This window comes from Ostrinia furnacalis, unplaced genomic scaffold (genome assembly GCF_004193835.3).
Source record: "Ostrinia furnacalis isolate ACB-3 unplaced genomic scaffold, ASM419383v2 OfSCF7285, whole genome shotgun sequence".
Lineage (NCBI taxonomy): Eukaryota > Metazoa > Arthropoda > Insecta > Lepidoptera > Crambidae > Ostrinia > Ostrinia furnacalis.
Window position 1 is genome coordinate 392,332 of NW_021137524.1, and position 11,680 is coordinate 404,011.

An 11,680-nucleotide genomic window follows, 5' to 3' on the forward strand; every position below is an offset into this window, starting at 1 on the left:
TAATACCAGCTTGGCAGCTAGGAAGTTGCGGATAGATACAAAGCGAAACCACTTCTTTCAGCAACTAATTATGATGAGGAAATTAGCTCGATAAGGCGGAAAATTATTTATAAATGCATCAAATGTTATGGCAGGGGATAAAGAAGTTAGTTGAAATAACCCATATTGACTACGATCTTTTTTTACATTTGCAATAAAATCTCCAAGTGCTTTTCTCTAGCAAGTATGAGAAAAAAAGAGTTGAGTATCTACGAGTAAGTCATATTTAGGTACAGTGAAATCCTAAAAATATAATATTAGAAGTGAAAAATTGTGTTTATGGATTCGAAAACAACTTTTTTGACAACGTTTTATAGTACGTAGGTAAAGCAGTTTATCCTGAGGTGACTCGTCTACCTACATGTTTTTTTTTATGCAGAACGAACCAGGTATTTGACGGCAATCGCACCTGATGTTAAGTGTGATGCAGTCTAGGATGGTCCATACCTGCCCTGTAAGTGCCTATTCACTCTCGCATTGAAAATTCCTGGATTCGAGAAATACAGCAGCAGGCAGCGAATTTCAGTCCCTAGCTGTTCGCATCATACAATTACTACAGTCCTCCTTCACACAGTTCCATATTTATAAGAACTAACTGAAGAACAATTTCTAGTCATATACGAAGTGACAAACGAAGTCTGACCACGTCTGACACCACAAATTGCTTCGGTCTGACAAACAAAGTTGGGAAAAGTTGACAGAGAAGAAAGTGTATCGCTACGTGATCTCTCACGAGCTAACTTGTTGCAGCCCTTGCTCTGTTACTTTGCTGCCCACTAAACTATTCAAGAGGGCATTTAAGTGTTTCAGGACTGGAAGAGGTCTAGGTGTTCTTAAATTCAGGACTTTTTTAGCACTAGACATGAAATCTGAGCGTGGATGTTTAATTAGCACTAGAACGCATAATTGAAACTTTATAAGGCCGTAGTGCTCAAATATTCTAAATCATATTGAAGATGTTCGTTACTTTACCTTACCACTTGGCAGTAAGCACTAACTGACAACTTTTTTCTGTCTTCAAGCGCGCTTTTTATACCTACATCCAAATAACCATTCATCAGAAAATTGACAAATTAGACACACCTAGAAATCAATTGCGTTGTAAAAATGTAGCTACGAGTATACCCACATTATATGAGTATACCTTATTTAGGTATTTGATATAGGTTCGACTGTTTAATAAGAGGAGAAAATACATTATTATTTTTGTAAAAAGTACAGCTTAAGCATTTCAGACTTCCACGCAAACTGTATCAACTTTAAGGCTTTGCGTTTCAAGTATACAGGGTGGAATTTTGTAATGCCACCTGCAGGGAAAGTACTCTTAATATTGAAGATAGAAAATGTTTCTCAAAGAAAACATTCCGTTATTTTTGAAAAGAAATAGAATTGCATTTAAAGATTTCCAAAAATTTGCTTGCAACACCCGGGAATCGAACCAACTAAAATCTGTTAAAAATTACACCCTGTATTTTTATTACGTCGATCGTTAGGGTTAAGTATAAGGATGAAATCTCTGTAACAAACTTGATAAATCAAATGAAAGGAAAACCATGAAATCTTAAATTATTTTAATTATGCACAGAAAATTGTATGGTGTGGTAGTGAATTTTCAAAAATCTTTGAATGCAGTTCTCTTTCTTTTTAAAAATAAAGGAATGTTTTCTTTCAGTAAAACTATCTACAGTATTAAGAGTACTTTCCCTCCAGGTGGCATTACAAAATTCCACCCTGTAGGGGAGAGTTCGGTATATTGTACCGCCGGGTAAATTGTACCACCCTCATATTTCGTAAAGTATTTATTGAATGTCTGTAATTGCAACACTCAGCTATACACAACTAAAATCAATTAATATCGGCCATGTGGTTTTTGCCGTGACAACAAGCACGTGTGTTTTATTTTGAAAAGTATTTTTTCATTGTTTTCAAGTAACTTTTGACAATACATGCTTAGTTTGTAATTTTGTTAATTTTAATCACAGGGTGTTTCTAATATATTATTTAGAAGCGAAAATTAGTGTGGATTACAATTATTTGAAACATTTTTCGGTATTTATAAGCTATATTTTTTACCGATTTTTTAAAAGCACTATCACTTAGTCGGCTAAATTGTACCACATCAAGTTGTATGGAACTTTACCAAAGGATTTTGAATTTTTTTTAGTAAATCATATTTTGAAGTTATAATAGCGTAGTTATGTATGACTAACAATAAATGAAAGCAAAAGACTGGCAAAATCGTGATAACGTGTAAAACAATATCGATTGTCTATGTTATTAACTACTGTTCCTTTTCGTTTCCTAATTTGTTAAGAATGTATCGCATAATATTTTGCCATAGTTTTTTTATAGGCTTGAAATTTATTGTAATCCAATTTAGTAACCCTGTGGTACAAATTATCGAACCGGTTGGCTAAATTGGACCGAAGCTCTGAACTCGTACTTTGTTGATTTGTGCTAAATATACAACAATCATGTTAATTAATACTTATGAAATAGTAAGTTGAATAATGTATCTTTTATTATATACCATGGACATTAGCAAAAACAAAAGAAAACTATGTGTAAAATGGGATTGAAAAAAACTGGTCCAAATTAGCGGACTCTCCCTTATATTTTCCCCAAAAATGCAAAATACTCAAACATCCAGCCAAAATCTCCCAACTTCGCACTCACACCAACAAAATATCCCCCAATTCATAGCCGGAGTTCTTCTTGCATCTTTATCACCTATTGAAGTACCTTGAATAGTCCGCTTCAAAGTGTATTTTTACAGTCCCTGGCATCAGGGGATCACTGTTATAACACAGCAATATATAGAAGGTCTGATGCCTATTTTCACCATCAAACCTTAATTTTAAAGTGAGCCCTATGGTATGGTACACATACCAGGAATTTTGTTTTCATAGGGGTCACTTAAAAATTAGGGATTGATGGTGAAAACGAGCATTAGGTCCCTATTGTGGACCTTTATGAGACTGTGTTACGGCTGTTCGGCAGTCCTTTATCTTTCGAACAATCCGTAAAATATTCTTAACGTACATTTAAATATGATTGAGTGCCTACTGACTTCAATTATAAATATTTTGATTAGATTTGCTTTAGAAATCTTGTTATAATCTTCAACTCCGCACTAATTATGGTTGGAAACCATTTAAACATGGATTTTATAGGTCCCCTTGTATTGTGTCTTATTCGGGATCGACCTACTGTATCTGTTTGTACTGTGTCGTAGATAACTTAACTCATAGAATGCACAGAAGGTGCCATGTCAAATGTTACAACTAAAAACAAATTTGTGTTGTTGTTTCTTTCAATATTAATCTGTTTTGTACCTAATGAAAAATCTACTGTATCTACCCATAGGTACTTGAGATATGAGTATAATTAATTGACCCTTTTATTTTTTCAAGTAGAATTTAAGTAAGATACTTACAGGATACAGTGCACAATGAAGGGGATTTTATGTGGAGTCTAAGAGACAAACTTGTCTGTCTTTCAAACTGTATTTTTATACGGCAGTACCAGGGGACATTTTATTCGGCAATTCATACATAAAGAGTTTTTATTTGGGACGCGTGTTTTTTGCTTTTACTCACTGTTTTTATTGATCGCATAATAAACTGGGAGTTATATTTTATTTTATGCGAAACACACATGAAAAAATGGCCGTTTAAAAAATAACGATTTGGTGAAAGAAAAGTCTTGCTATTTTTTCTAGAGGGAATTTATATCGGCAATTGCGGATTGAATAATTGAAATCTTTTTATTGTATGAGTTTGTACAAATACCCCTTGCTGATTTAAATATTGTATTTTGGGTTCACGACAATAGTCTGGCGGTCGACGTGGTCGGACTAGCGTCTTTTGATCGGCAGTTCGACGCCTAACCCGTATAGGCTATCGTCGCCTTTTGAAAATTCAAATAAAGTATGAAAAAAGGAATTAGACCGACGACTTTCTCTTGAAGCACGGAATACTTTACGGATAATTCACGTAAATCATGGCCTTACAAAACTAGGAATCGGGTGATTTTACACTGCGTCTCATGTGGAAATCGAACCCACAACCTCTGTGTCCACTCACAGAATCTGATCATTGTACTAATATTTAAAAATAAATTGAAAAAAAAAACTAATCACAATATTTTAATCGTTTCGTATCATTCCATGCCTTCATTTTTTTTCTTTTATAAAAAGCTCACACAGTGTAATACGATACTAAGTGCGTAGCTGCGTAGGTACACGAAAAAACTTTCAGCCTAAAGTTGACACGAATTTTCAGGGTTTTCCACAATCGTGTTCATTATCTCATACGACTTTTCCACACGAGCCCAATTGTTCCCCACATGGCACGTGGAAGCAAATTTAAAGATTATTCTCCCATTTTTGTGGGAAACTGGCAAACTGAGCAGCTCTAACATTCCTTGCACGATGTTCTCATGCCGGAATACAAAATAGGGTATGTATTTATGATGTTTGTTGTATTAAATATTTATGTCTGGATATAATATGTAAGCGGGAAAATGTTGGCTTGTTCGAACAATGATGTTGTTGCTAAAATTTCGGAAGTTAACATTGGTGATTGTGTACCTATAGGTGACTGAGCCCCGTATTCACAAGCGATGCTTGCTTAACAACAACAAATCGAACGCACAGCGATTGGTTCGTATGTCACCCTGTGCGTTCACGCACATTGTGAGACGTCATAGTAATGTTTGTACGTGTGAGTTTTGTCTACACCAGACGATACGTTATCCTGAAGTGGTACGGGACTATTCTCACCTCTCGTTCCCATCGCTACAACTCCTGTGTAGCCAGGATCTACAGCTTGACCGCCAATAAAACCCAACCAGCGAAGGTTGAGTAGTCCCAAAGGACTAGATAACGTCGAAACCTGTTAAAATGTAGAAGTGTAAACTAATTATTTCCTTCCTTTGTAAACTAGAAAATAGATCTTTACATAGTAACTATACTCGTAAATCTTTACTCCATTTCTTTATACACTTACTTACGGCTTGTTTCCACGGAGACATAACGATTTTTGCAGGGTCCCGTTTTTTTATTAAAGTTTACTCGAACATCCTGTTTGTAGTGTCCCGCAAAAAACCAATCTGTTTGGATTTGTAATTCAAATTTCAAACACGTTCACACGACAGTCCAGTTTTGCGGGATCCTAAAAACTGCTCATCATCATCATTTCAGCCATACGACGTTCACTGCTGAACATAGGCCTCCTCCAATGCTTTCCATGTTGATCGATTGGTAGCGGCTTCTGTCCAGCGCAGGGCACATAGTTCGCAGAACTGACGGTCGATGGGGCAGCAAGGTTCTATAATGGAGGCCGCGTAACGGAAAACGCAGCGTGGGACGTCCACCTACAAGGTAAACCGACGACATCGTTAAAAATGCTCAAATAATTTTAATGCAGTTTTCATCAATAGATTCAAAAATAAGGTTTAGGTGCATTATACAATACACCTGTCAACTCGAGCGGAGCCAGGACGGGTCGCTAACTAAAGCCCTTTGTTAAAGTATTGACTGATTTAAAAATGCTGCCCAGTTTTAACTTTGACCTGCTTTTGTTTGTTTAAATTAGCCGAGATTTCAGCTCACAGGACGTACTCGTAGTGTCAATATTGCAAGGTAATATTAGCTCTAGATTTAAAATAACAGTGGAGGAAGTGGGATTACTCCGGTACAAGTAAATTTTGATACTGATGGCTGATTTTTCAATCGCCAAATAACTTTTGACCGATCAAGTGAAATCGGCAGTGGGATACGGCGTTAATTATGTGACTGCACCAGACAGTCTGCCAACAGAGAGACATGGCGGGAGATCGTGCGGAAAGTTGTACCCGCCTCTACAACCGATGTGAACAACGCCTCGACGTGACCACGACCACTCTGCCAAAAGCGAAACGAATTTATGAAGAAGAAGAAGAAAGAACTTTTAACTGAAGTATACGTTTGGCACAACAGTTTCAGTATGGGAAATATGTCATAATGACATGTTTATACTTCAGATATAGTTCCAAAATACTGAACTGTCCTATCCATGACATTGACAGCGGGGCGCCACCGTCAATACCGGATCGCTGGTTCCGATTTTTGTCATGTTGGAAACCATATAGTTGAACGATGGTAGCGCCCCCCTGTCATTGAGTTTGGTGGGACAGTTCAGCTTGGGTCATCTATAAAAGATATCTGACGATTAAAAAATCAACCCTAAGATTCATTAATAGTCTCCACTGCAGGAGCACGTCGTACTCTAATTTACCAGAGGCAAATGAGGAGATCCGTAAACGAACTAAAGTCGCTGACATAGCCCGACGGATTAGCAAGCTGAAGTGGCAATAGGCAGGGCACGTAGTACCAAGAACCGACGGCCGATGGGGCAGCAAGGTTTTGGAGTGGAGGCCGCGTACCGGAAAACGCAGCGTGAGACGTCCACCCACAAGGTGGACCGACGACATCATAAAGGTGGAAGGCGCTGGCTGCAGGCCGCTACCAACCGGGCAGCATGGAAAGCATTGCGGGTGGTCTATGTTCAGCAGTGGACGTCCTATGGCTGAGATGATGATGATGATGATGATGATGATGATGATGAAATGAAGGATTTGACCTACACTCCCCATGCTGGCTGAGACTTGCATCTTTTAGTATCGACATAAAAATCTTCATTGAGAATTTAATTCTGAAGAAGTGAATAATTTTGTCTGCTCTCACACATGCTTAATCCCTTTGCAGTAAATGCTACTTTGACTTTAACTTAATTACGAGTAGGTAGTATCTTCTTCAAATTAACTACTTATTGTAGGCATATACAGTAGGTTTGAAAGTTTGTAAACTTCTTAAATTATTAAGTCAAATGAAATGATATTGAACAACGGTAGATAAAGGTTTTAGTAGTATTCAAACATTTAGAACAAACCTCTATAACAGGGGTGGCCAACTTGATTAGATATGAAATCTACTGTTTACTAACGAAACCCTGGGCGATCTATCACTTACATACTTCTTGAATTCTTAAACGAAACGGCATAGTTTAGTACACAATCATGTAGTATTTTTTGCCTTGCCGCGATCGACTTTACTAATATTCGCGATCGACCGGTTGGCCACCCCTTCTCTATAATATGAGAGTTATAAGAGTTGTTTAGAAGAAATCGATAATATCGTCTAAATTGTGCTGTTTGTTTACAATAAAAGGAGTGAAATAAAAAAAGTATCTTGATAACTTAATTATCATTTGCTATGTCAACTGTTACGTGGTATAAAATTGTGCTTTTCAATGAGCCTACTAAAATGAACCTATGTTGTGAGCTCCTGAATAATTATATTATTGATCCGGATCCGTACAGCAAAAACAGCAGATGTCACATCGCCACTTAGCTCTGAAGTGCATCTATATCGGTCTAAACGAATTACCAGCGTCTCGCAATCCTTTGAGAAAAAAGCACGCTGCATATCGCATAACGTTGAGAATTCAACCTTGCCAGTATTGGAATAGCGGTGCATTTGAACGGGTGTGTCTGTGTACAAATCATTGCACAGTAGGGATGGGACAGTGTCTAAGACATGATTATAATTTTGCTATGGACTTAATTTCATGTCACGTAATTTTTATTATTGGAATTACTCTTATAAGTATTTTTTTTAAATCCACACCGAGGAAAGTCAGCAAAATCCAAAGCTGAAGGTGGAAACGAACTTCGTTTTGAATGAATTGAATGAAGTTCGTTCGAACTGGCTATCATACCTCTAACAGCCGGAACATCAACGAAAGTGTTGCTTATATTTCTAGGCCTGTAAAGTCTTTTCAGACTATTATTTTTTCGCCACTGAAAAGTCATTTTCAGAATCCTGCAATAAGACCAATACTCGTTACAAATACTTAATGAAAGTTTGAAGAAGTTCCTTTTTTAAGTTTGAAAAATGTTTTGTAAATTAGTGATTTCAGTGGGCATTTAATATTTTACCAGAAGCGAGCAGCATATTTACAGCAGCAATGTATTATGTTGTATGTTTTTTCAAGCGATCCGTAGGGACTTCACGTGAATGGTGATTTAATATTTTAACTCCTTCGGGATAGACTCCACAAACATTGTGTGTCAAAAATCCACCCGCGGCTTAAGAGAGATGCCACACGGGCGTTTGGTCTCTTAGACTATGAGTTATTTTTCAATCACTAAGGGCTGATTTTTCCACCGTCGGATATCTTTTAACAAAAGAATAAAATTGTCATTTGGACATATTTCCCATACTGAAGCTGTCAATGTGCAAACTTATTCTTCAGTTAAAAGTTAACCAGCGATTGAAAATCAGCCCTTTATGTCGTTAAAAATATCATAATTCAAAACTTAACGCTTTTGGATAAAAGTTTCGTGTTTCGGACTATTAAATACCGGACTGTATGCAAATTTTTCAGGTCACATTATCGATAAGTTTCCCAACCCTACTCAGAAACAGGGCAGCATTTTATGGGCGAATGCAAACATTATCGCATGAGTGATGGTGACACAGCTCCAGATTATTGCCGTGTTCCTACTTTTTGCTGTTTATTACGAAGGATCCGAGATCGCCAGTGTGCGGTTTTTAAAATGAACTATGTTTCGTTTTTATTGCTTTTTGGTATCTTGACATACTTGTTCAATTTATTTTTCGAAGTTTGCATTTACGTTCTTTTGTTTCTTTTAGATGTTTCTTCATCACAAGGTGGATAGATTAAAGGTTGCAGGAATGCGCTAGGGTGCAGGCCGCTACCATCTGGCCATTCAGGATATCATTGAGGGATGCCTATGTTCAGCAGTGGATTTCCTGTGGCTGAAATGATGATGATGATGATGATGATGATGATGATGATGATGATGATGATCATGAACTTCTAAATGTACATGCACAGTCAATCAAACAGAGATAAGAATATAATACATCGTAGCGTCTGTTTTTCTAACTCTAATACTTCTGGGGGGCTTACATCTTTTTCATGACATAGGTATTTTCTGAAAAATGTATTACGTTATCGACTTATCTAGTGTTCATTTAAGTAACTTAACAAAATATTCATAATTTATGGCTAATGAACCAACATTAATGAAAAATAGATCTACAGTCTAAAATTTCGAAAGAGATATTACTATACAAGTTTCTTAATCACTTTGTAATTTTCTTTTTAATTAATCGATTATTTAGAAATTTGTTATAAAAGTCTTGTCCTTTTAGTTTATAAATTACATTTTAGTGTTTTACAATTTATCATAAGGGTTCGAAGCCTAAGCCATAGTCTAATGCCCGTTTTCACCATCAATCCTTAATTTTTAAGTGACCCCTATAAAATTTAATTTCTGATAAATGTTACCATAGGGGTCACTTAAAAATTAGGGACTGATGGTGAAAACGGGGATAAAGCTTTTTAAAACTTTTTAAAATGATGAGTATGTGACTTTATATTTTAAACCTGTGTGTTAAGTCTGAGGTTAAATTATCTATTATTTAATGTACTAAAACACCCCTTTGATATGAAAATTTATAATATGTAAAAAAATAATCCAGGTTAACCTTAATTTTAATATTATTAAAATCTAAATAGAGAATTGCGATTCGGGCGGGCCTAAAGATCTTTGCTTTATTTTAATTGTAATGGAACGCGAAAGCTTAAAATCTTTATTTACTAATTCAAATGGTCCAGACGTTCTCTACTTTTGCAATACTTTAAGAATTCTTATTTTTATGTATAAACTAGCTTTCCGCCCGCGGCTTCGCCCGCGTGGAGTTTTGTCTGTCGCAAAAAATCTATATCGCGCGCGTCCCTGTTACAAAAACCGGGATAAAAACTATCCTATGTCCTTTCCCAGGACTCAAACTATCTCTATGCCAAATTTCAGTCAAATCGGTTCAGTGGTTTAGGCGTGAAAGCAAGACAGACAGACAGACAAAGTTACTTACGCATTTATAATATTAAAGTATAGATGGAAATTGGTATAAATAACTCCAGTATTATCTTCCTATTTACAAATGTTATCTGTTCCATTGTCCCATTACACCCAAACAGAATCGTTTGTGTTTCGAAGCCAACATGACGCCATGGAAGAACAAATGACTGGCTCGTTCATTGTCTAATTTGTAAAGGGTAAACAGCCAGCCCAAGATATGAACATAAATTATAACCTCAATTTTACCGCTCACATTTTTCCGGCACCTTATTTTTGGGGTAAATCACAGGAGGTTGGCGGGTCGGTAAGAAAGAAATATATTGTCGTTAGCGGGTCGGTAAGAAAGAAAGAAACATTTATTACGATGATGAACATCACTTAGTTAGGGGCAAAGAAGGTAGATAAAAAGCAGAAATAGCACATAAATATTTCAAGAAAATAAATAGTGAACTGAGCAGTGCTACCTTGTCGCAAAATAAATATAAGCTGGTGCTGAGCATTTAAAATTTTAATTTATTAATTATTTTGTTGCAGGTAAACATGCCCACGGTTCACCAGACGGTAAGTTTAAATAAATATCCTTGTACATTTTAAACTGCGCCATCTAGCCAAAGTTAGTTTAAGTTAGTTTTTCAGTCATTGTCCGGCGACAACGGATATAAATATTTGTAAGATAATTAGATGTTAAGTATCTCTTCATCAGCCAGATAGTTTTGACTGTTCCAGTCCCTTGCCAGACAAGTATTTTAGGGTAGCCAGGTAACCCAAACTTCATGATAGTTCAACGTTTTTACCTATGTTGGGAGCATGCGCTGACAAACTTTCAGCGTTAATAAAAAACGCAGGCCTAGCGTTCAGTGGCTCTTTAGGCCCTTTCCATGGCACTTGTAGACGTTCTAAATATAGCTTGCTACCACCACTTCGGGACAATGTACGGGCTAGTGCTGCAAAGAAGTGGCGGAAGAAACTCAGTCACCTTTGTCAGCCTCTTTTTCAAGTAGTACTCGTAGATATACTAGTACTAGTTGTCAGGCCTCCTACTAGGTGGACCGACGATCTGGTATAAAGATCGAAGAAAGCGCGAGGAGCCTGGATGCAGACAGCCTGGATCGTTCATTGTGGTAAACTTTGGGGAGGCCTTTGTCCAGCAGTGGACGTCATTTGGCTGAAACTCGTAGATAAATAGTAGTGTAGTGGCTGAGTTTCTTGCGCTGGTTCTTCTCAGCACTGGCCCATATATTGTCCCAAAGCAGTGGTAGGGTTAATACTGGGACATGAAAAAGTGCTTTTTAAAAGCCTACTTGCATAAATAAATGAGATTTTTGAGTTTTATGATACATATAATGTGTATGTTCTGAATTCTGATACACATATTCTCTTGATTCTCTTCTCACTTGCACCACAACCACGTAGTAAATATTTGGCACAACCCCCGCTGTTTTATCATCCCGCCAGTGATACGACCTTCATTTCCATACTCAAGTGGTTTGCAGTTTAATCTGCGTGCGCGACGGTGCCCCGACGCCGCAATGATTTTATTAGGGATGTCACCATCTACCGTGAATTCCCTGAAGTCAACTTCGGGGGTGTTTTCCTACCATTAACTGGACTGGGGATTTTTATTCGCAGGTTTTATATTATAGCCTATGTTATTCTTATGTATCAACAATAATAATATTGTAAAGTCTCATCAAAATCCGTTTAGTAG

General features: G+C 37.0%; 1 long non-coding RNA gene across 1 annotated transcript in view; it reads left to right on the forward strand.

Moving 5' to 3' along the window:
- LOC114363778 (uncharacterized) overlaps positions 1–10,533 on the forward strand; it is a 59,326-nt gene extending 48,793 nt beyond the window's left edge. Inside the window, exon 3 of the long non-coding RNA XR_003656801.1 lies at positions 10,507–10,533. This is a non-coding gene — a long non-coding RNA (uncharacterized LOC114363778). The remainder of the gene's footprint in view (positions 1–10,506) is intronic.
- The last annotated feature ends 1,147 nt before the right edge of the window (positions 10,534–11,680 follow it).